Source organism: Schistocerca americana, chromosome 2, assembly GCF_021461395.2.
Source record: "Schistocerca americana isolate TAMUIC-IGC-003095 chromosome 2, iqSchAmer2.1, whole genome shotgun sequence".
NCBI classification, from domain to species: domain Eukaryota; kingdom Metazoa; phylum Arthropoda; class Insecta; order Orthoptera; family Acrididae; genus Schistocerca; species Schistocerca americana.
The window spans coordinates 747251068-747275494 of NC_060120.1; the positions used below are offsets into that span (position 1 = coordinate 747251068).

At 41.2% G+C, this 24427-nt stretch overlaps 1 protein-coding gene across 1 annotated transcript in view; it reads right to left on the reverse strand.

Annotated features, from left to right (window-relative positions):
• LOC124595898 (protein nessun dorma-like) overlaps positions 1-24427 on the reverse strand; it is a 181496-nt gene that overhangs the window by 99423 nt on the left and 57646 nt on the right. The window lies entirely within an intron of this gene.

The following is a 24427-nucleotide window of genomic DNA, read 5'->3' on the forward strand; positions in this document are numbered from 1 at the left end:
TGTACCTACTTAAATGAAAACTGTGTCCCATTTTGTATTGTATTGTGTTGTATTGTATTTTATTGATCCAGGCAATCATAGTATTGTACAGTTGTAGGCATGATATTGGACAGGTCAAGAGAGCATATTTACAAGTAATTTTAACAATCTGATTTTTACATAGTTTTGTAGCGAGGAAATTATCTATCTTAAACAAAACAGTCAATACAAATCATAGAATTGTACGGTTGTACATATGATATTGGACAGGTCAAGAGAACATATTTGCAAGTAATTTTTAGTAAATTGATTTTACATTATTTTGTGATGAGGAAATTATCTATATTTAACAAAACAGTAAATACAAATGTAGTGTGGTAAAATACAAACAGCCAATACAAATGTAATAGTAAAATAATACAGTGTATTTCATAGGCATGCACAGTATATAATTTTCAGACCTAACTGAACATTTATTATAAAACTGTTTACAATTTTAATCTCTTTCAAAAAAATGATCAACTGCATAAAAGCATTGGTCCAAGAGATATTTTTTTAACTTATGTGTGAAGGCTCTTGGGTTCTTTGTTGCTTTGATTTCATTTGGTAAATTATTATACATTTGTATCCCAACATTTAAAACACTTTATTGGTAGCAGGTAGTTCTGGACTGCATTATATGTAGGTCAGATTGCTGCCTTGTTGCATAGTTATGAATGTCTCTACTGAATTTTAATGCGCAGTCATTGTTTAACAGGTATGACTTGACAAATGAGACAATATTATAAATGTAAGCAGAGGGCAGTGTCATAATGCCATTTGTTTTGAAATGTTGTCTACATGATTCATTACATCTTAGGTTACATATTATGTGTATCGCCTTTTTTTTTTTTTTGCATTTTGAAAATATATCTATCCCCAGATGAGTTCCCCCAAAATATGATTCCATACTGCAATGTAGGGCGGAAGTAAGCATAATATACGAGGTGTGGCTAGAAAAAAACCGGACTAGTACTGGTGAAACAATAAAACGAATGCAATAAGGCTGAAAGTCGCGTGGCCTGTCACGTGACTCTCGCTCCGCCTACTGCTAGAGTTTCATCTGCCTCCTGCACTCAGTCTGCCTGTGGCGTCTGTTTTAAGTAGTTGACGTTTTGTCTGTGCGTCAGAAAATGTTGAGTGTACAGAAAGAACAGCGTGTTAACATCAAATTTTGTTTCAAACTAGGAAAATCTGCAAGTGAAACGTTTGTAATGTTACAACAAGTGTACGGCGATGATTGTTTATCGCGAACACAAGTGTTTGAGTGGTTTAAACGATTTAAAGATGGCCACGAAGACACCAGTAATGACACTCGCACTGGCAGACCATTGTCAGCAAAAACTGATGCAAACATTGAAACAATCGGTAAACTTGTTCGACAAGATCGCCGTTTAACAATCAGAGCAGTGTCTGAGTTAACAGGAGTTGACAAGGAAAGTGTTAGGCAGATTCTTCATGAAAGTTTCAACATGAACAAAGTGTGTTCAAAAATGGTTCCAAAGTGTCTCACAATTGAACAGAAGGAACGCCGAAGAATGATTTGTTCTGACATCCTGGAAAACATTGAAAGTGATCCCACCTTCTTACAAAATGTTATTACTTGCGATGAATCGTGGTTTTTTACTTACGATCCCGAAACTAAACGCCAATCGATGCATTGAAAAACTCCTGGTTCTCCACAACAAAAAAAAAAAGCACGAATGTCAAAATCGAAATTCAAGGCAATGATGAGTGTTTTTTTTTTGACATCAAAGGGATTGTGCACATTGATTGGGTACCAGAGGGACAAACAGTGAATCAGCATTACCACATTAGCGTCCTGGCTACCCTACGTGAGCGAGTACGGAGAAACCGGAACGATTTGTGGAGAAAAAAGTCATGGATCCTTCACCAAGACAATGCCCCAGCTCACAGTGCGTTGTCAGTGAAGACGTTTTTGGCAAAACACAACATTCCCATCTTAGATCATCCACCCTACTCACCTGATTTGGCCCCCTGTGACTTTTTTCTTTTCCCTAAAGTCAAGTCAGCTTTGAAAGGAACTAGATTTGAGACTGTTGAAGCAGTAAAAGAAAAAGCGACGGAAGTAATGTATGGACTTACCGAAAATGATCTGCAGCATTGCTATGAACAGTGGAAAATTCGTATGGAGCGGTGTAGAGACCGAGGAGGAGAGTACATTGAAGGAGATAACATGAAATTGTAAATAATTGTAAATAAATGTTTTTTCCAGCATCAGTCCGGTTTTTTTCTAGCCGCACCTCGTACATGTATGTGAACAGATTTTGTGACTGATTTTTTTGAGTATCCTTAAAACGTAACACACAGTTGATAGCTTTTTTGAGATATGATTTGTGTGAGTATCCCACTTAAGATTTTCTTCAAGCCATATGCCATGAAACTTGACAGAGTCCACACACGTAAGCTCTCGGTTATTTAGAATCACATTGGGCATTTCTTGTTTTTGGAATGGGAGTCTGAAGTTGACGTACATTGTTTTCTCTATATTTGTAATGAGTTTGTTCTCGTTGAACCATTTATTGAGTAACGACATAAGCAGTTTAATTTTCTGGTTGTGGTCCTCTGTATCAGTGCCTGTTATTATTATACTTGTGTCAGCGGCAAATAGTGTGGTATGTCCTGTAGCAAGCTTCGTGCTTATGTCATCAATGTATAGCAGAAACAGCATGGGTCCCAAGATTGAGCCTTGTGGCACACCATATCTAATAGGCATTGTGTCAGAGGAGTGGACAGTACACTGATGGGTGGTTGTATTCTTTTTTTCAAAATTAATTTCAACCTTTTGTAATCTATTTGACAGGTAAGATTCTAACCATTTGTTTGCAATTCCTCTTATACCTTTATTTGCTAGCTTCTTAAGGAGTATGGTATGGTCAATTACATCAAAGGCTTTGGATAAATCTAAAAAGATACCAGTAGATTTTTCCTTATTATCCAGTGCTTTTAAGGTTTTGTTGAGATACTCATAAATAGCTGTGGTAGTCATTTTTTGTTTTCTAAAACCATCCTGGTGTTTTGTTAATAAGGATTCTCCACATTTCTTTACAATTAAATCACGAATGTTGTCACTGCCACTGGAGTACTTATTCTTTAGTCCTTTTATAGCTGTAAGTACTTCAGTATTGGAGACTTTGTGAAGAAACATTGATGCCTGTGCTGGTATGGTTTCCATTAGTGTTTGGTGCTGAGTATTTGGTCTGTGGCAGTTTTTGTGCTATTTTGCTCAGGTAGTCATTAAAACCATTTACTATTTTGTGGGGATCTGATGTGACTTCATCATTTAGGTTTAGTTTTAATGTTTTGTTCATAACATGCTGCTTACTGTTTGTTTCATTTTTTACAAGAGTCCACAAGCCTTTCACTTCATTGTTACTTTCCTTTATAAGTTATAATTTTAACAATACCATATATGTTAAAGGAGAAACGGACTAGTCAAATTGCAAGACTGTTTCAGATAATCATGCTGACTTGAACACCGACTGAAAATGATGAAGCAGCCACCGCGACAATTAAAATAACCTACCCAATAATTTGACATAGCATCCTAAAAACACACAAATCCGGCCTTAATGTATTCTGGAAGAGTAAGCGAATTGAAAGTTGGAACGCAAATGGTAGTCTTCTGCAACTCCCTATTCATATTCTTCATCATATTTCAAACTTTTGCTATGACTTCCATTTGCCATTCTTTTTGCAGCTCAGTGATGATTATGGCCTTGATATCTCTACGTCTTATGACACCCTTACTGAAGTCGAGAGTGTCATGAATTTCTACTGCTACAGTATAAGGACCAAAACTGTCACAATTCAGAGGTGTGATCACTTGGCGATACATATCAGTTTCAAATAAAAGCATTTTGTAGCCAAGTTGTTGGACTGAATTGATAATTTAAGCAATATTTCCAATGTTTCGTTGATGTTGAATGGAAATACTTTATCAAAAGACCCCTCTTCCCTGTGTAATCTAATGGGCTGTATACAGTGGCAGCTGGCCGGCAGCACCAACCGCAGCGGGCAAGCACTACACTGACAAAACATAGGTGTGCGCAAGTCTACTTCTCTGCAATCTTCCTCAAATGATTTTACAGAAACTATCCGATGAAATATTTTGATTCTTTCATGATTTATAGCCTTATATATCTGCTTAATGATGAACTGCCTATCTCTGTTATAGTGACTGTGATTTTTAGGCACTGTGTACACCAGCACACAAAATTCGAATAGATCGCAATGAAAAATAGAAGTCACTATGAGTTCAGGTTTGTTGCATGTTAGATCATATATTGCTGCTTACAAAATACCGAGTGATCAAAGAGTAATATAAATTTGAAAACTGAATGAATCACGGAATAATGTAGATAGAGAGGTACAAATTGACACACACATGCTTGGAATGACATGGGGTTTTATTAGAACCAAAAAAATACAAACGTTCAAAAAATGTCCGACAGATGGTGCTTCATCTGATCAGAATAGCAATAATTAGCATAACAAAGTAAGACAAAGCAAAGATGATGTTCTTTACAGGAAATGCTCAATATGTCCACCATCATTCCTCTACAATAGTTGTAGTCGAGGAATAATGTTGTGAACAGCACTGTAAAGCATGTCTGGAGTTTTGGTGAGGCATTGGCAACACATGTTGTCTTTCAGCATCCCTAGAGATGTCGGTCGATCACAATACACTTGCGACTTCAGGTAACCCCAAAGCCAATAATCACAAGGACTGAGGTCTGGGGACCTGGGAGGCCAAGCATGACGAAACTGGCCGCTGAGCACACGATCATCACTAAATGACACGCGCAAGAGACCTTTCACGCATCTAGCAAGTCTTTTTTTGTTTTTGTTCTAATAAAACCCCATGTCATTCCAAGCATGTGTGTCAATTTTTACCTTTCTATCTACATTATTCCGTGGTTTATTAAGTTTTCAAATTTATACTGACCTTTTGATCACCCGAATAGCTAACATACTGAATTTTCCTTCAAACTTGGAGGAGTTCTATATATACCTCCAATCTTGAGAATATGGATTTTATGCAATGCACACACTTCCATCTCCAGGTGCAAACAATATACTGCAGGTGAAATATTCATAACATCCACTGTGTTTCATAAATTGTCCAAGATACTGACTCGAGTTTCTGGTCAATGACAGCACATACATTTAGCATACAGATATTGCGCAAAACTTTCTGTACAGTAGAAGTAACAGTAGATTTTTTCAATGAAATAATGTTTTTTAAGGCCTATTGAAAGCTGGCGTATGCAAAAATTGTATGGGTGTGCAACAACATAAGTGAAAATATTACATGTTTATACCAACAATGAGCTATATCACAAACAGTTGATCTGTTTTGTCTTCAGCCACTTGTTTAATAACAGGTTACGATTTAGCATTCTACGAGGGTGAGTCAAATGATAACCTTAAATTTGTAATAACAAACCGAAATTTCGTGCCATTATCCTGTAAGTTGGTAAGGGTGCTACAAACAGCGTGGAGAATGATCTGTAGGTGGCAGCATAGTGCAGATGCACACACACCATCGCAGTATCAGTATAAAGATGGCTGTCCCACTTGCGACTTGCACCAGGGAAGAACAGCGTTCTGTTATTCGGTTTTTGTGTAGAAGGTGTGAAACCCATCGAAATTCATCGACGAATGAAGGTTCTGTATGGTGATGCATGACTGTCACAGCAGCAAGTCTACGAATGGAGTAGGAAGTTCACAAATGGTGTGGCTTCAGTGGAAGATGCTCCTCGTCCAGGTCAGGCACAACGAGTTGTGACTCTACAGAACATTGCAGCAGTTGAAGCCATAAAGAAGAAAAACCACCGAGTGACACTGACTGACATTGCAGCATGTTTACAGATTAGTCTCGGGTCAGCACACCACATTGTGCATGATGTGCTCCAGTTTCACAAAGTGTCTGTAAGATGGGTGCCACGGCAGCTGACTCCTGAAATGAGAGAACGACGTGTTGACGCTTGTGAAGAACTTCTTCAGTGCTTTGAACAAGAAGGTGATGGCTTCCTCGCAAAAATCGTTACTGGGGACAAAACCTGGGTTCAGTTCCACCAACCGGAAATGAAGAGAGCGAGCAAGGAATGACGCCATTCCTCATCACCACAACCAAAGTAGTTTCGAACAGAAGCATCAGCAGGGAGGATTATGCTGACTCTATTTTAGGATGAAAAAGGTGTCATTTTGGAGCATTACATGCCTAGAGGGACCACTGTCACCAGTGCATCATATACAGATCATCTGCGGCCTGCAATCAAATCAAAGTGACATGGATTGCTGTCAGCAGGTGTCCTTTTGCAACATGACAATGCAAGGCCCCCCACTGCCCGTACAACAGTTGCAACAATCACAGACCTGCATTTTGAGTGTCTTCCTCATCCACCATACTCACCAGACATTGCCCCAAGTAATTTCCGTATGTTTGGACCACTCAAAGATGCAATGGGAGGAAAGAAGTTCCGTTCTGATGAAGAGGTACGCCACGCAGTGCATGAATGGTTGCGCGTACTACCAAAAGAATTTTTTTCTAAAGGAATTTATGCACTTTTTAAGTGCTGGAGGACTTGCATTGAGCGTGGGCGAGATTATGTTGAAAAGTGATACAGCTTTGTACCACTTCTGCACAATAAATAATATTTACAAAAATTTTAAGGTTTTCATTTGACTCACCCTCGTATCACAACTGTAACAGCATTAGCATTTTGTACACTCTGCTGTGTTTTTGCAAAAGAAGCAAAACTTTAACTTGGTAGTCAACTGTGTTCTACAAGTTATCAGTGTGTTCACAGTTTTAAAGCTATGAAACAGTTGTACTGTCTCAACAACAATTACTATTCTGGAGCTAGAAAGCCGCATAGTTCTATCTGGGGGACCCTGAGTACACAGTGTATTCCTTTGGGTAACAGAATATAAGATTATGGAAACATGCTGGTTTTTATTTTGTGAGCTATTTGTGACTACTTATTCCAAGGACACACACACACACACACACACACACACACACACACAAAGTGGAAAAGTTCAGTGCTTTACAAAGGACGGGCACACACACACACACACACACACACACACACACACACACACACACAAAGTGGAAAAGTTCAGTGCTTTACAAAGAACGAGGATGTGAATAAAGTTATGGTAGACCTTTGGTAAGTTGCCATTGCAGCTATTCTTTATTAAAGACACACTAGGTTACAGGATTCCATTGAATTTGCAACAAAGGTGGTGATTTATTTTTGTCCAACATTTTAATATTTTTCTTCTTCCAGAAAAGTGCCATCAGTGGCAAATTATGAGTAATGCCTACATTGCTCTTGTTGTCATGCAAAATGTGGCCTCTTTTAACAAAACAATTTAACTTCACTAAAATGCTAATGCTGTTGCAACTGTGATGGAATGCTTATCACTGTCTTTTATTAAACAATGAAATGAAGACAAGACTGGTTAACAGCTTACATAAAGCTCAATGTCAGTATAAAAACAACATAATTTCTTCACTTATGTTGCAAGCCCACATAATTTCCCTTTCAGCCACTACAAATGGCCCTTAAAAATTATGTTATTCTGTTGAAAACCCCTGTAATGACTTCTATCCATATGTACAAAAATTTCCAGTACTAACCAAATGGCAAAATATCCCCCTTTTCCCTGCTATCATTTGCCAAACACTTTGTTTCTGAAACTGTTTATGAAATATGATTGATTTTGAGTAATTCACATAGGCTGTATTGTTTACATGGGTGGGAGCACTAGGTAAAATCCATTTTCTTGAGATTGGAGACAATATAGTACCAGTCCCAAGCCTAAAGAAAAATTCAGTATGTTAGCTTTACTTCACACGCAGCAATGTGCAATCGAATATGCACAAAACATAATCTCATCGCAACTCCTATTTTTCAGTGCAAGCTATTAATATTTTGTGTGGTGGGGTACGTTATTAAGAAATATTACAATAACTATGACCACTAACTAAAAGGTAGCAATAATTCATCAGAGTAGTTTGGCCCAGGAGAATGTGTAGACATTACACAGTTCAGCCACATAAAGAGCCCAAGCACAGTATTACTTAATATATATAACAATTGTAGGGAATGGGATCATCACACATGCCAGCTAATGGATATCTAAGATGGCTCAAAAGTTTGGTTTTAGTACAAATGTTTTGAATCTATGGTCTCATAAGGCTAGTAGCCACAAAGAAGTCCTCCATTCAAGTTGTTTCAGTTAATCAGTTAATGTTCCATAGATTGGTTGAACAATTATTTTACTGAAATAATGTAGAATGCGTCGGTGTACAGGATATACATAAATGATTAGTGTTAACATTAATTAACACATTATTATTTTAATCCTACTCATGCAACTACACTTAACAAATTTTTCTTTTACTGGTTACTAGTTCTCATGCAGAAATATGTCAATAGAATAGGAAGAGTTTTCCAGGAGAAATGATTTGAAGTTACAGCTATAATTTGCTTTGCTACCTATCACATACTTTTTATTATTGGGCAAATTATCAAAAAGTTTAGTTGCTGTATATTGAACACCTTGCCGCATATTGAACACCTTTCCAAGCCACTAACAGATTTAATAACAGATAATAAAGGTAATTTTTTTTCTAGCAATCTCAAATTGTAATAGATTATTTATCACAAATTTCATTTGTGACTTTACAGTCAAAAAGGCTAGCTCCTTGAAGTGGTACCTACATGACATCTGTGGATGAACACCACGTGTTATTCTTACTGCTCGCTTTTGTGCAATCAATAACTTCTTTCTAATTGATGAGATATCCCAGACACATTATTCCGCAAGACATTATTGTGTGGGAATGTGCAAAATATGTCAAGAGGTTGATTCATTTGTTTCCAAGATTAGCAATTATACAAAAAGAGTAAATATAGCTGAACTTAACTGCTTGAGAAGTATAGTAATATGCTTTTTCCAGTTCAAGTTGTCATCAACATAAACACCTAAGAATTTAGAGCATTCTACCATAGTTACTAACTCTTGTTCAAGTACTACAGCAAGTATTACCACTTTATTCTGCACAGTTATAACAAAGGTTTGCATTGAGATACAACATGTAGATTGTCACACAGTAACATGGCCCATCCTTGCTGTTGGTGTTGTGGCTTGGATGCCTCAGGGACAAGGATAGCTGTACCATAGGTGCGCCCACAATGGAAGGCTATCTGCTGAGAAGCCACACGAACGTGTGTTTCTGAAGAAGGGCACACAGCCTTTTCAGTAGTTGAAGGGGCAACAGTCTACGTGACTGACTGATCTGGCCTTGGAGCCTCAACCAAAATGGTCTTCTTGTGCTGGTATTGCAAATGGTAATTAAGGAGATGGGACCTGGATAAGTTGAAAGAACGAGAGGTTGTTGAGTTTCAGAAGGCGTGTTAGGCAAGCATTGACTAGAACAGGGTAAGGGAATACATTATAAGTTTGTTCATTGTGTGATCAAAGGAACCAAACTACCAGGCCAGGCCATCAGTCCCTTTTTCCTCGAACAGGCAGGTCTACACAACTGTTGGTCAGAGATAGTCTACTGCGCAAAACCCAGGGGAAGAAAACACCAAGGTCTACGAAAGTTCAACAAATGTGAGCCAAGGGACAAAAAAAGAAAGGGAGACAGAGGAAGAAAGGCAGGTAAGGTGCTCCATCTAGGGAGCAGCCGGAAGCTCACAAAAGCAGAGTGTAATGACGAGCCATAAATCCCCCGGCCCTGCCATTTACCAGAGGTACACCACTCAGAAATTGCATAGGAAAGACTAGAAACACGGACACAGCAAGGAAAGCACACAGACAAAAGGTGAACAAGTCTAACGGACCACACAGGAGGAGGGGAAAGAGGAATAAAAGAGCAGGTAGGGTAGGGATCAGGCTGGTCCACCAAGCACAGACAGCTGCAGCCTGGTCTGGGCAGATGAGGCAACAGAGTGTTCTGCCAACCCCTCAATAAGATTAAATGGCACTCCCTTAAAGAGACTGGTAAAAGCCCCCCTTCATGAAGGAAATGTAAAATTAAGTCAGCCACTGAGGCATCATCTGCAAACACCAGAGGTGGCAAGTCAGTGAGATTAAGAGTCCATTGTAGGGGGGCTATGTTGGCCCAGTCCAGGTGTACCACCATCAAATGGGAACGACAACGACAGTGGGGTGGATCCTCACGTTGGAGGAGAAGACCACGAGTCAGCCAAGTATGACCACACAGAGCCACAAAAGAATGGTAGACGCCTTGCGAGAGGTCTGCATGGAGGACCTCCACAGGTTTGTGGCCTCTTATCATCCATAGTTTATTTGGTGATGTCAGAGTGAGCCATTCTGTATTCCAGATTCCTAAAACTTGACCTGGTAATACCAACTGGAGGTCTGTTTCCAGAACACTGGTCTCAAGAGTTGGTTTACTGGTAGCCAGTTTGGCCAGGCTAATAGTGAGTTCATTCCATGGGATCCCAACTTGACTTGGGGTCCAGATGAAGGTTACTGAGCATCCAAATGTTTCAACAGCATACACGGAATCCTCAACATCAATAACCAAGGGATGGTGAGGGTAACATGGGCCAAGAGCTCACAAACTGCTCAGGAGTCCCTGTAGATGAGAAAGGACCCACCGGTTCAGGAACAGATATGCTCAAGAACATGAGAGATGGCTACCAACTCTGCAGTAAAAACACTACAGCCATCTTGCAAGGAGTGCAGTTCAGTATGTCTCGTGTGAGTATAAGCAAAGTCCATGTGACCAGCAACCATCAAGCCATCAATACAGACTACTTTTGAGCCCTGTGATGTGCCAACGATGGAGAAAAACTGGTGGTGAAGGCCAAGAAAGTAACCAAGTCTTTCAGACCTTGTGGCAGGTGAAGACAAAGCTGTGGCTGAGGGATGCACCATGGAGGTGTACATGAGTGGAACCAAAGGAGAGGTGGAAGTGGAAACAACTGGAGTTCAGAGAGGAGGGACCAGATGAATATTGCGATCTTAATCCTTGACCTGGGTTGCCACAATGGGAGTTGGATTTTCATGTCTGAAAAGAGGAGGCAGTAGTTCAGGTGCTTAGGGGTGTTGTGAATGTGGGTAGCGTAAAAAGGTTCCTGTCTCAAGTCGAGCCCCACAGTGGTGTATCTGCAATGCAGAGGGCAATGCTGAACCATATGACAACCTCCCATAATCACGATGGGATTGTATCAGTGCTTTGTAAAGCTGCAGAAGGGTAGTGCGATCTGCACCCTAGCTGGTGTTACCCAGGCAGTGAAGTGTATTAAAGTGTAGCCAGCACTTTCGCTTAAGCTGGCGAAGGTGGGAAATCCAAGTTAGCTGAGAATCAAAGACCAGTCCTGAAACGCAACAAGTCTCCACCACACTGAGTAATTGGCTATCGAGGTGAAGATCTGGTTGTGAGTAAATAATATTACATCAACAGAAGTGCATGACGTGAGTCTTGGTGGCTAAAAACTGAATGCCATGGGTGACAGCCAATGCCTGCGCCTTTCATATGGCGCTTGCAGTCGACATTCAGCGACAACCACACTAGAGGAGCAATAGTAGTGGCAAGGGTCACCAGCATTCTCTTGGACATGGGCAGCACTTTGGGAATCACCAACTTGAACTCACAAAGTACGTTGTGACAAGCAGTTCTGGGTAAAAACTGGGAGCAGATCCTGGAGATACCACTCGTGTAAGGTAGCAAGAATGTGGTGCTGCCACAGGCTATAATGTGCTGACATTGTGTAAATGCTGTTTGGATGGCGGACTCAAGGTAAACAAGATTATTGGTAGTGGAATGGTCTTGACGAAAACCATCTGTGGATGGAGCCAGAAGACACTGAGACTCAAGGAGCCAACACAGCTGATGGCTCACTATGCATTCAAGCAACTTACAGAGAACACTGGTGAGATTAATTAAGCAATAACTGTCCATCTCTAGAGGGTGCTTACATGGATTCAATAATGGCTATGATGCTTTCTTGCCACTGTAATGGGAACTCACCCTTGCTCCAGATGTGGTTAAAGATGTTAAGGATATAATGTTGACAATCCACTGATAGGTGCTTGATCATTTGGTTAAATGTGGTCCGGTCCTGGGGGCTGTATCAGGGCAGTGGGCTAGACACTGACAAATGCCCAGTCACTGAATGGAGCATTATACGGCTCCAGGTGGCGAATGGTAAAAGATAAATGCTTCTGCACCACCCGCTGTTTTAGGACATGAAAGGCAGGTTGATAATCCTCAGATGCAGAGGCTCAAGCATAATGCAGAGAAAAATGTTCAGTGATGGCGACTGGGTCAGTGTAGACAGCACTATTCGAGGTAATACCAAACACACCTGCAGGTGTCTGGCATCCATAGAGACGTCTCATTTTTGCCCAAACCTGTGAAGGGGAGGTATGGTCTGATGGTTGAAACACATCATTTCCAGGATTCTTGTTTCCATCCTTTCATTAGGTGGCACACTCAAGCAAGGAGCCACTTAAGGGCAATGACGTGGTTCATCAATGGGTGACACTTATGGTGCTGGGGAGTCCACTAGAAGCCTCTGTGATTTCTGATGACCACAAAGATATTGTCTTCCATCTGGCAGCCCCAAGGAACAGGGGATTGCCAAATCATCTGCCGAAAGAATGGCTGCAGTTGTATCCTGGACTGCTTCATCGATACCTCCATGCGGCAGGGATCCAAGGGTCAAAGTACCTCAGTCAGCACTGATGAGAACCCACCTGGGCAGGTGTCCGCTGAAGTGACACTGAGGGACAGGAAGATTGGGAAGTGGTCACTACCACACAGGTCATTATGGACTCTGCAGTGGATGGATGGGAAAAGACAAGGGCTGTAAATGGAAATATCAATGACCAAGAAAGTTCTGTGAGCCATAATGGAAGGGCATGGGGGTACCAGTATTCAAGAGACAAAGGTCAAGTTGCGCCAGTAAGTTTTCGAGGTCTTTACTGCAGCCAATGATCGGAATTCCATCCCACAGAGTTATGGGTGTTGAAATCATCAAGATTAAGAACAGTGGAGGAGGTGACGAACCAATGCAAACAACATGTTCTGAGACACAATACCATCGGGAGGGAGGTAAACATTGCAGATGGTAATATTCTAAAATGCCCTTACCCAAACAGCCACAGCCTCAAAAGGTGCACTGAGAGGCACAAGTTTGCCATATAGAGTGTCCAGAATATATATGTAATCTCCACCCAAAGCCCTGTCATAGGTAGCATGGTTCTGATAATATTCCCAGTATCCACAGAGGGCTAGGGGTACCTGTTGCTGGAAACCAAGTCTTCTGAAGAGCAATGCAGAAGGCAGAAAGTGCTAAAAAGATGTCATAGCTCAGCAAGTTAGTGGAGAAAAAAATGTTGTAATTCCACTGGAGAACAATGTTGTTGATTAACTGTGAGGCCATGAAGCGACCAAGCAGGCACATTATGCCCAAGGGTCACCTGCTGCCACTGGTTCAGGGGTTATGGCACCAATACATACAGGTTCCGCATTCCATTGTGTGGTGCGAACCAGGGAATTATGGCCAGTGGGAATATACGCCTCAGCCACAGGAGGGGAATAGGCAGGATCTGTGGGTGTGGGTGGGGAGGACTGCAATTTCTTCTTCTTCTTCTTCTTCTTCTTGGAGGACTTCTTTCTATCGGTCCTCTCCTTAGAGGATTTCGATGATTGCGAGAGCTTCTCTGAATCAGTTTCAGATAAAAATGATGTTCAGGAAGTCCTGCCTGGTGTCCAGTTGTGGACTGGCAGAAGCCTTGGGAAGGAAGTGTATAGAGGGACCCCTTCCTGACAAGAGAAGCTAGAGAAAGACAAATTGTCCTTGGTGGGTGGGAAGCGATCAATCCCAAAGCAGCTGCGGGGGAAGCAGCAAGAGGGGAGCCCCCAACCATCAGAGGGGACATGGTTGAGAGGCCCCAAGGGCCCACTGAAGGATGTGTAACGGGCAGGAGTACCACCAACAAGGGGGTCAACATTGTTGCAGCTGTAGCATATGACACTGTTTCACCTGCAGGGTGCAACTGCTTGTACTACTTCTTGGTCTCTTGATCAATTACTTTGTCCAGAGTCTTACTCTTGTATTTTCTTCTCTATGGGAAACAGTGCAATCTGGTGAGTGGGGAGAATGGTGCTTTCCACAGCTGACATACATGGGGGGAGGGACACAAAGAACATTCACATGCAGCACTCGTCCACAATCTCTACAGATTGCAATGCGAAGATATGTGCCTGAATTTCAAACACAGGAAGTACTGAAAGGGGGGGGGCATACGGTTTAACATAAGAGTATTAGAGTGGTGTACCATCACTTTGATTGTTTCAGGAAATGAAACACCCTCAAAGGCCAATAGGCAGAAACCTTTCACCTGCGATGTACATGACAAACAAGGTGTACACCCAGTTGCTCTACATTTGTATGTAACTCGTCAACAGATAGCAAGAGCAGGTCTCGGTGGAAAATGATGTTCTTAAACACATTTAGACTATTACAGGGAATGACAGTCATTGGTATGTCACCCAGCTTGTCACAAGTGAGCAGCACCCATAACTGGACAGGGGATGCTGTTTGGCTCAAAATAGACCCAATTTTCATTTTAAAAATGGCTGCCTCTTCCCCAAACTTGCCTGTTAAGTTATCCACAAAACTATAAGGGCTTGTGGCCAAGAAGGAATCTTGATCAGTTCTTATGCAAACTAAATACTGGGGGGAGTATTTCTCTGCTTGCTGTTTAGCCCTACGTTTCTTCCCATAGCACTGCCATGGAAGGGAACATTTATGAGTTGTATCTTTCTTCATTAAAAGAGGACTTTCTTTCCACAGAGACCGTGGGGGCTGTATCACCACTAGCGGGAGATAACTGCATATGCTTCATTTGCAGCTCATCTGCCATGATGCCACCCACTCTGAATGGGGGCTCTGCCCATGGGCGCCGCCCGGCCTCAGCAATGGCTTCCTGGCCAATAATCCATTGGTTGGAGTCCCCGAGCCCCAGTCACGATGAACACACACTCCTTGGCATACAACAGGAGCTTTCAGCTCTAGCACCAACAGTGCAATTGAGACACTTAAAGTAGTAAATGATTTTTGGTATTTTAGGAGCAAAATAACTGATGATGGTCGGAGTAGAGATGATATAAAACGTAGACTGGCAATGGCAAGGAAAGCAGTTCTGAAGAATAGGATTTGCTAACACTGTTTATGTATTAAAGTGTCAGGAAGCCTTTTCTGAAAGATTTTGTATGGAGTGTAGCCATGTATGAAAGTGAAACATGGGCAGTAAATTGTATAGGCAAGAAAAGAATAGAACTTTTGAAATGCAGTGCTACAGAAGAATGCTGAAGATTAGATGGGTAGATCATGTAACTAATGAGGAGGTACAGAAAAGATTTGGGGAGAAGAGGAATTTGTGGCACAGCTTGACTAGAAGAAGGGATCAGTTTGTAGGACACATTCTGAGGCATAAATGTATGACCAATTTATTATCAGAGGGAAGTGTGGATGGTAAAAAGCGTAGAAGGAGACCAAGAGATGAATACACTAAGCAGATTCAGAAGGATGTCGGTTGCAGTAGGTTCTTGGAGATGAAGAAGCTTGCAAGGATAGAGTAGCATGGAGAGCTGCATCAAACCAGTCTCTGGACTGAAGACCACAACAACAACAACAACAACAACATATTTCATATGTTACCTGTACATAAAGTTTAGTGTAATAACAGACCATGCAGCATTAAAATGGTTGTTGAGGTTAAAGGACCTTTCTGGTAGGTTGACGTGATGGGTGGTAAGAGTAAGTGAATTTTATTCTGAAGTCATGAATAAACCTGGGAAGAACTGGAGGCAATGAGCATATGGAATGCCATACTGCACAGAAAGCGGATGACGAGTGTAAACACTATTTTAAACAGTCACAATTTTGTATACAGGATGAGTCGATATGCAGAGAAACAAAGTGGGACTGTGGGTAGGGGTACCAGTGAAGTTAAAGAACACAGTGCTACAAGAAGCTCATTATCACATATTAGCAGGTTGTGGAGGTTGCATACCTATCAACAGGTATCAGAAAGGTATTGGTGGAGGAATAAGTAAATGGATGTAAACCAGTATGTGCGTAATTGCATACAGTGCACACAGAGAGCATTCAAAGCTCTGGAGAGTGATGTTTAAGGTCCATTCAATAAAACACCTACAGGGAATACGTTCACACTCACAGTCATAGATCATTTTTCAAGATATATAGAAATAGTCACGATGCCCAACCAGCAGGCAGCAACAGTGGCACAAGCACTTGTGAATAATTGGATATCCCCCTGCGGGTTTGGAGGTTAGAATAGGCCCACGGTATTCCTGCATGTCGTAAGAGGTGACTAAAAGGAGTTTCACATGTTTCAGCCTTTATGTAATAGTCCCCTGTTGGGTTTGACCTCCATCTTTCTAAATTTTCCCAAATAATGAGCCAATTGGGGAAGGGGGCCTTACAAGGTGCATCGTGTCCATTGTGCATTGAGATCTTTAGCCCACATTCTCATCATCGCATTGCAGTCCTGCCCATTCTCCATCTCTTGGGTGAGGACACCTTCCTGGGTGCGTTTTCCACCATGCACTGTGCAATGTCGCTTTCTGCACCAACGATGACCATGGACTTCTTAGCACCTCATATCCAGCACGGTAGCCAGTCTGTTGTGGTGGCCGCCATGAACCCTGTTGGTTGCAGCCCCCAGACAACACAGGGATTGCTATGCTGATGCCTGGGCTGTTAACTCCCCATGTATGCCACGGAGTAGATGACCATCTCTCTGGGGCATCAGGACTCCTGGAAATAGCTATCCTGCCAAGTGGCCCTTCCTGAGGCTGGGTGGTGCCCGTGAAGAGGGCCCCTGGTCGGAGTGGGTGGCACCAGGGCAGATCACACGCAATGAAGCGTAGCACATCATATCTTGCTGGTGGTCCGCCACCAACAGTCTGTAACCGGGCAAAGTCTAACTTCAGTACTAAGAAATATGACCCCAAATCATTCACGTCCCTGGCCACACCATATGAGGAACGCCAGGCTAAGGATGGCAGTGAAGCTTAATCGCCCCGGTACCTTGTATGTATGAGAGTTGATGGGGAATCTATCATGTCCATGAAGCCTCAGGTTTTTGTGGAGCATTTGGAAGTCAAGTTTGGGAAGATGGTGGGCATGTCCAAAATGTGCTCTGTGTCAGTCTTGATAAAAACAGCACCCTCTGCCCAGTCACGGGCATTACTCGCTTGTGACAAGTTGGGGGATGTTTCTGTTACTATCACTCCCCATAAGATCTTAAATATGGTCCAGGGTATTATATTGCACAGGGACTTTCTTTTGCAGTCTGACAATGAGCTGCGTGCCAATTCAGAGCAGCGAGGTGTTCATTGTGTCCAGCACTTCCATCAGGGTCAGAGGGATAATCCTCCCTCCTCTTCTCCATGGATTTTAATTCCTTCTTCTTCTTCTTCTTTTTTTTCCTTTACTGCTTGCTCAATATATAGATTGAATAACATAGGGATAGGCTACAACCTTGTCCCAATCCCTTCCCAACCACTGCTTCCCTTTCATGCCCCTCGACTCTTATAACTGCCATCTGGTTTCTGCATAAATTGTAAATAGCCTTTCGCTTCCTGTATTTGACCCCTGACACCTTCAGAATTTGAAAGAGTATCCTGTCAACATTGTCAAAAGCTTTCTCTAAGTCCACAAATGCCAGAAATGTAGGTTTGCCTTTCCTTAATCTAGCTTCTAAGATAAGTCGTAGGGTCAGTATTGCCTCGGGTGTTCCAACATTTCTACGGAATCCAAACTGATCTTCCCCGAGGTCGGATTCTACCAGTTTTTCCATTCGTCTGTAAAGAATTCGCGTTAGTATTTTGCAGCTGTGACTTATTAAACTGATAGTTCGGTAATTTTCACATTTGTCAACACCTGCTTTCTTTCAGATTGGAATTATTACATTCTTCTAGAAGTCTGAGGGTACCTTCACCTGTCTCATACATTTTGCTCACCAGATGGTAGAGTTTTTTAATGGCTGGCTCTCCCAAGGCTATCAGTAGTTCTAATAGAATGTTGTCAACTCCAGGGTCCTTATTTTGACTGAGGTCTTTCAGTGCTGTGTCAGACTTTGCATACAGTATCATATCTCCTATTTAATCTTCATCTACATTCTCTTCCATTTCTAAAATATTGTCCTCAAGAGCATCGCCCAGGCCCTTTCTGCTTTCCCTTCTTTGCTTAGAACTGGGTTTTCATCTGAGCTCCTGATATTCATACAAGTGGTGCTCTTTTCTCCAAAGGTCTCTCTTATTTTCCTGTAGGCAGCATCTATCTTGCCACTAGTGATACATGCCCCTACCATTTTGCACCTCCTTCGATCTCATTTTTGAGACGTTTATATTCCTTTTTGACTGCTTCATTTACTGCATTTTTATATTTTCTCCTTTCATCAATTAAATTCACTATCTCTTCTGTCACCCAAGGATTTCGACTAGCCCTCGTATCTTTACCTACTTGATTCTGTGCTGCTTTCACTATTTTATCTCTCAAAGCTACCCATTCTTCTTCTACTGTATTTCTTTCTCCCGTTCTTGTCAATCATTCCCTAATGCTCTCTCTGAGACACTACAACCTCTCGTCATTTCAGTTTATCCAGGTCCCATCTTCTTAAATTCCCGCCTTTTTGCAGTTTCTTCAGTTTTAGTCTACAGTTCATAACCAATAGATTGTGGTCAGAGTCCACATCTGCTCCTGGAAATGTCTTACAATTTAAAACCTGATTCCTAAATCTCTGTCTTATCATTATATAATCTATCTGAAACCTTCCAGTGATTCCAGACCACTTCCACGTATACAACATTCTTTCATGATTCTTAAGTTATGCTCTGTGTAAAGTTCTACCAGCCGGCTTCCTATGTCATTCCTTACTCCCATTCCATCTTCACCTCCTACTTTTACTTCCTGTCCTTTTCCTACTAGTGAATTACAGTCCCCCATGACTATCAAATTTTCATCTCCCTTCACTATCTGAATAATTTCTTTTATCTCATCATACATTTCTTCAATCTCTTCGTCATCTGCAGAGCTAGTTGGCATATATACTTGTACTACTATGGTAGGCGTGGGCTTCATGTCTATCTTGGCTACAATGATGCGTTCATTATGCTGTTCATGGTAGCTTACTCACCCTCCTATCTCTTTAATTCATTATTAAACCTACTCCCGCATTACCCCTAGCTGATTTTGTATTTATATCCCTGTATTTACCTGACCAGAAGTCAGGTTCCTCCTGCCACTGAACTTCACTATATCTAACTTTAATCTATCCATTTCCCTTATTAAATTTTCTAACCTTCCTGCCCGATCAAGGGATCTGACATTCCACACTCCGATCCTCAGACGCCTGTTTTTCCCAATAACGATGTCCTCCTGACTAGTCCCTGCCTGGATATCCAAGGGGGACTATTTTGCCTCTGGAATATTTTACCCATATTTTAACCATATGCCCGGGAAAAATTATGGCTGTAGTTTCCCCTTGCTTTCATTCATTCGCAGTACCAGACTGTTTCCCCTGCAACTACTGAAAAGGCTGCTGCCCCTCTTCAGGAACCACACGTTTGTTTGGCATCTCAACAGATACCCCTTCATTGTGGTCACACCTATGGTATGGCTATCTGTATCGCTGAGGCACGCAAGCCTCACCACCAACAGCAAGGTCCATGGTTCATGGGGGGAGGATTTGAAATATGGGATTCTATAAATAAGGCTTAACATTTCTTTCTCTGTTCTGGAATAATTTCTTCCGCCAAAATTTAGCTGTCTTGATATCTAATCTACCGGATGTTCTATGCCTTCTACCTCTTTTGACAACACACAGCCAAGTGCATGGTTTGGTGCATCCATAAAAAAATTCTCTATTAAAATCCAGAATTACCAATCTTGAACTATGTTAAAGCTTGTTTTGGACTTCAAAAGCATGCTGGCACTCTTGACGACACTAAGAGATAGGGGATCAAATATTAGGATTAGAATTCAAGAGAGCTTTGAAGGACTTAAGATCAAATAAGGCAGAAGGAATAGACAACTTTCGATCAGAATTTCTAAAATCATTGGGAAAGTGGTAACACAATGACTATTCACGCAATAAGCTTAACAGCTCACTCATCAAAGTTACCGACAAGAATAACATACGGAAGAATGGGAAAGAAAATTGAGTATGTGTTAGATCACTACCAGTTTGGCTTTAGGAAGGGTAAAGGCACCGACGAGGTGATTCTGACGTTGTGGTTGATAATGGAAGCAAGACTAAAGAAAAATCATGATACGTTCATAGGATTTGTCGACATGAAAAAAGCATTCATCAATGTAAAATGAGTAAAGATGTTCGAAATTCTGAGGAAAATGGCGGTAAGCTATAGGGAGGGACAGGTAATATACAATATGTACATGAGCCAAGAGAAAATAATAAGAGAGGATGAATAAGAACAAAATGGTCAGATTAAAAATGGTTCAACACTGGGATGGAGCCTTTCATCCCTATTGTTCAATCTGTACATCGAAGAAGCAATGATGGAAATAAAACAAGAGCTCAGGAGTGGAATTAAAATTAAACATGAAAGGATATCAATAATGCGATTTGCTAATGACATTGCTACCCTGAGTGAAAGTGAAGAAGAATTACATGATCTGCTAAATGGAACACTCTAATGAGTAGAGAATATGGATTGAGAGTGATCAAAGAAAGACGAAAGTTATGAGAAGAAGCAGAAATGAAAACAGCAAGAATCTTAAAATCAGGATTGATGATGGTTACGAAGTTAAGGAATTCTGCTACCTAGGCAGCAAAATAACCAATGACAGACAGAGCAAGGACGACATCAAAAGATGTATGGTGGAGAAACATGGACTGTGGGAAAACTGGAACAGTAGAGAATCAAAGCATTTGAGGTGTGGTGCTACAGACGAATGTTGAAAATTGGGTGGACTTATAAGGTAAGGAATGAGGAGGTTCTGCGCAAAATTGGAAAGAAAAGGAATGTGTGGAAAACACTGACAAGGAGGAGGGACAGAATGAAAGGACATCTTACATCTATTAAGGCATCAGAGAAAGACTTCTGTAGTACTAGAGGGAGCTATACAGGGCAAAAACTACAGAGGAAGACACAGATTGGAATACATTCAACAAATAATTGAGGACATACATTGCAAATGCTTAAGTGCTACTCTGAGATGAAGAGGTTGGTACAGTAGAGGAATTCATGACAGGCCGCATCAAACCAGTCAGAAGACTGACGACCCCACCCACCCAGAAAAAAGGAGGAGGAAGAGGAGAAGAAGAAGAAAAAGAAGCAGCAGCTTAGTGTTATACCACCCATCTTATTTGCCTGACCTAGCACCATGTGACTTATCTATTCTCCATGGCCACATCTGCATTTAAAGGGACAAGATCTCAATAAGCTGAAACAATGAAAGAAAGAGCACCATGCGTCATCAAGGAGCTCACAGAGTAAGGCTTCCAACTCTGTTTCCATCAATTGAAAATTCACATGGTGTGTTGCAGAACTAGAGGATGGGAGCATATTGAGGGTGACAGTAACTAAGTACGTATGTTTGTGAAATAAAATGTTTTGTAGTAATAGCCCCCATTATTTTATAGTCACACCTCATATATGCTCCTGTTACCAACCTAATCCCCAAATGCTGAGCAACTTTGATAATATAATTTTAAGATCAGTAGTTTCCTTATGTGTGGATAATGTGCAAGAACAATTGATACAATCTAAAAAACACATCACAAACAGTTGCTTAATGTATTGGAGGTAGCATGACAGAGACTCTCAAAGGTGAGGTCAATATATTTTATGCTAAATGGTAATAAGTGATGTTGAATCCACAGCTAATGAATGTATGAAATTTTGCAGCTTATCCAGATACAATGCTTCTGGAATGATGATAAAAGTTCATGCATTAGCTGAATGTAATTATCATTCCTGATAACAAAGTAATGAATAATGTACACTTGCGTGATGATGCTACTGCGATCACAATACTGCGTCACAATTATGTTTATATAGTGAAGTAGTTTTAAAACTGGGATTAGGCCATATACAAAAGTATAGTGCCAATAAACTAGAAATTCTTATCAGTAAAAGCTTGTGTTAATTAACTCTAGTCCAATCAATACAAATTCCATGTCAGTTGAATAATTAAGTGCAGGCAGGCTTTGTTCACTGCTATTCCTACATCAAAAAAATGATACTAATGGCCATAATGGCTGCCATAATATCAGTTAAATGTTCATTGTTTTCATTTTTACAAGGGCGAATCTGAAAGTCTTTACTCCTATTCCTTTTTAGCATAATTTCAACTGTAAACATGAAGTCAACATACACATCCTCAGAGGTGGACCCTTCTTGGACCAGCCCGTCCTTATCTGCCAGAGGCTTCATGGCCTGGCACTGCTATCAGTCATTGAAAATGGTGGTTGTGCTGCCCAAGCTCACTGTGTTCGAGTAACGAAGCGTGATTCATTTTCTACGAAGAAAGGGTTGAACACCCACTGAAATACAGCCCATGTGTGGGGAAAAGTGTCTCGTTCTTGGAAGTGTGATGTGGTGCTGGTTGTGGTGTGAATTCACAAAAGGCCATGAAGACTTGCATGACAGAATGTTCGGGGAGGCTGTATTTGTTGCTGACAGCAACATTTACTGAGTGCATGCAGTGGTGAAAGTGGATTGGAGTGTGCATCTCAAAAACTTTTCTGGGGATACTGGCATTTCGTGTGGGACTGTTTACAATATTGCTTACGGGTCCTTAGGGTACTAGAAGGTGTCTAAGCAGTTGGATGACATGATGAAAGGCAAACAAATCATTGCTTCACTGAATAATCTGCAATGGTATGCCGAGGACAGTAACAGTTTCCTGGACCTTTCTTAAGAAAACTACATTTCATGCAGGAATCGAAGTAGCAAGGCACGGTGTGGAAACATCTGGGTTAACGTGTGACAAAGAAATTCCATTCAGTGTCATCTGTTTGAAAACTGATGTTAACAGTCTTCTGGGATCACCAAGGACCACTCCTCCTGCTGGATATCGTGCCAGTAGGTGCAACCATCAATGCTGAAAGTTATTGTTCCAGACTGTCATGCCTGCAGGCTACCTCAGAACAAAGTGCCGACGGATTCTAAGTGTGGAAAATGTGGTTATCCTCCATGACAATGGAAGGGTACTTGTGGCAATCTGAACTGTCAGCAAGCTCTGGTAATTTCACTGGGAAAATCTGGACCACACACCATACGGTCCATACCTCACCCCTAGTGACACACATTTTTGGCACATTGAAAAAGTTCCTGCCAGGACAACAATCCAAGTGCAACAATGAGACCAAGACAATAGTCCTACGGCAGTTCCACAGTTGTCCAGCCGAATTTTACCACAGCACCATCTCAAATTTAGTGCCATGATGTGACAAATATTTAAACTGGTGTGGAGTATAGTGGAGAAATAGTGTTATGTAGAATAGTATGAATATTTGTAATTACCTGTATGTACCTTATTTCAGCCAATAAAAAAATAGGTCAAAGGCTTTCTGATTCACCCTCATACATACATGCACAGTATGTGTGAGTTTATGACAACAGTAGCATGTTTCATGCATGAATGTGACCCTTCTGTTCTGCTACACTCTCCATAGATAGGCGAGTTAATTATTACAGTGACAGCACATATCCCTCTCCCTTTTATCACAGTCGTGTCAGGGAAGGTCCACAAATTAAACACAACAGTGTGGTAGACTGTAGGCCCTACTTTTCTTTTTCAGTGTCATTTATGTATCCACTATGGTCCTGGTTACTGCATGTAATGGTTCTCACAACAGTGCGATATTTATGGTCAATTAAAATTTGATTCTCAGGTAGGGAAAACCCAGTATGTACTTCTATATGGTGATTGTTTGTAGATATGATATTATTTATCAGTTCCCTGAGCCTTGCAAGTTTTTAGTTCAATTTCAGTCAGTGGGCCTCAAAATTTCAACATGTCGAATTTTGATAATGGAGACACAGTGGTTGCTTTAAAGCCATGCAGCAGGCACAGAGATGCTTGGTGGGAAGGAAAACATAACACTAAGAAATACAATCATGTTATCATGGGAAACAAATCACGAGACCTTATAAGAGATCATGGACAACAGGAGTGATCAAGAAGACATCAAACCTAATATAAAGATACTAGCAGATGTGACCATAAAGCAACACATCACACAATGGGGAAAAGGAGATGACACTACAGTGATAAACTTTAAGTGAGAGTATACACACCACTCTCATACATGAAATTCAAAATCA